Consider the following 2,355-nt stretch of genomic DNA (forward strand, 5'->3'; position numbering starts at 1 on the left):
TTGGGTGTCTTCATGAGCATCTCACATCCTTGTCTTCATCTTGTGGTACATGTGAGGTGGATGGTGGATCAATGATTTGCACATCATCATCTTCTTTTGGCTTGATGTCTCCCACCAGCATGTTCTTCATGGCATCCCTTAATGGTTCACCACCTACATCATCAGGATTATCACTTGCTCCTTGGGAGCCATTAGTTTCATCAAATTCAACATCAAATGTTTCTTCAACCATGTTTGTGGCATGGTTAAGGACCCTATATGCCTTGGACTTTGATGAATAGCCAACCAAGTAGCCAATGTCACATCTTCTTTGGAACTTGCCCAAATGTTGGCGCTTCTTGTAGATGTAGCATTTGCACCCAAACACTCTAAAGAATGAGACATCGGGCTTCTTCCCATTGAGCAACTCATATGGTGTCTTCTCTAGGAACTTGTGAGGAAAGAGCCAATTTGATGCATAGCATGCGGTGTTGATTGCCTCGGCCCACATCTTCTCCGAAGTGTTGTACTCATCTAGCATTGTTCTTGCCAAGGTGATCAATGTCCGGTTCTTTCTTTCTACGACCCCATTTTGTTGTGGTGTGTATGTTGAGGAGAACTCATGCTTGATTCCCACTTCATCACAATACTCTTCAATGTTGGTGTTGTCAAACTCTTTGCCATTGTCACTTCTAATTTTCTTGATCTTGACTTCAAATTGATTTTGGGCATTCTTTGCAAACTTCATGAATATGGATGCAACTTCGGCCTTGTCTTGCAAGAAGAATGTCCAAGTGTACTGGGAGAAATCATCAACTATGACCAAGAAATATTTGTTGCCTAAAAGACTAGCATATGTGGTTGGTCCAAATAGATCCATGTGAAGTAGCTCAAGCACTCTTGAAGTAGAGAGATAGGCCTTGGTTGGATGAGTGTTTGCAACTTGCTTGCCCGCTTGACATGCACTACAAAGCTTGTCTTTTTCAAATGTTACATCCTTCAAGCCTCTAATCAATTCTTTCTTCATCAACTTCTTGAGTGTGCCCATTCCAACATGTGCTAACCTTCTATGCCATAACCAACCAAGTGAGGTCTTGGTGAATAAGCAAGTCTTGACATCAACTTCATCGGATGAGAAATCAACTACATATAAGTTGTTGTGTCGGAAGCCTTTGAATACCATTTCATTGTCACCCTCCTTGGTCACTATTACTTCTTTCTTCTTGAATAAGCATTCAAAACCAAGATCACAAAGTTGTCCAACCGAGAGCAAATTGAGACTCAATGATTGCACATAGAGCACATTGGTGATGGAGTTGTCATTTGATATTGCAACTTTTCCTAGACCCTTGACCTTGCCTTTTGAGTTGTCACCAAATGTGATCTTCTCTTGGTTGTCAACATCTTCGTCAAGAGAGGTGAACATCCAGGGATCTCCGGTCATATGTTGAGTGCAACCACTATCAATTACCCAATATGATCCACCAGTCTTGTAGTTCACCTACACACAAGAGATCAAGCTTGAGATTTAGGGACCCACATTTGCTTAGGGCCCTTGACCTTCTCTACTAGTTGCTTTGGCACCCAAATCTTCTTTGGCCTTTGCTTGTTGGGTGGCCCCATGAAGCTAACCTTGACATTGCCACTCTTGTCTTTCCTTACAATGTAGTGCGCATTGAAGGCAAACAGTCTTGCATGCTTGGGCAAGGGTGGTGGTAGTGGTGCCTTACACTCATGAGCAAAGTGTCCTTCTTGACCACACTCAAAGCATCTCTTTGGCTTTGGCTTGCTTGGTTGATCATGAGTGGCTAGTGACTTGATGAGCTTTGTTTGATGAGCCTTGTAGCCAATCCCACTCTTATCCATCTTCATGACGGTGTTCATGAAAAGCTCACTTTGAAGGTCCTTTCCTTTTGTGAACTTTGCTAACCCCATGGTTAGATGTTCCTTCTCTTTCTTGAGCTTGCTATTCTCTTGAGTTAGATTCTTGATGATTGGGTCATTGTTGTTAGCTAGCTCATCCAAGATGTATGTCTCATCTTCTTCTTGCTTGTCATACATCAAACCAAGCTTGAGATATTGGTTTTCTACTTTGAGCAACTTGTTCTCATATGCAAGCTTCTTGTCTTGATCAAGTGACTCAATCACAATTGTCTTGTGCTTGGCTTGCTCTTGCAACTCTTTCTTGAGCATGACAATTTCATCCTTGAGCTTGATAGTGTCCTCATAGCTCTCGGCCACTACCACTTTCTTGCCCTTGCAATCAACACATTTGCTTGTGCTCTCCACAAGTAAGTCATCACAAGATGTGGCTACATCAAGCTTAGCAACATGGTTAGTAGCAACATGTGTTTCATCAATTGCAAGTTCATATGC

This window comes from Sorghum bicolor, chromosome 6 (genome assembly GCF_000003195.3).
Source record: "Sorghum bicolor cultivar BTx623 chromosome 6, Sorghum_bicolor_NCBIv3, whole genome shotgun sequence".
NCBI lineage: Eukaryota > Viridiplantae > Streptophyta > Magnoliopsida > Poales > Poaceae > Sorghum > Sorghum bicolor.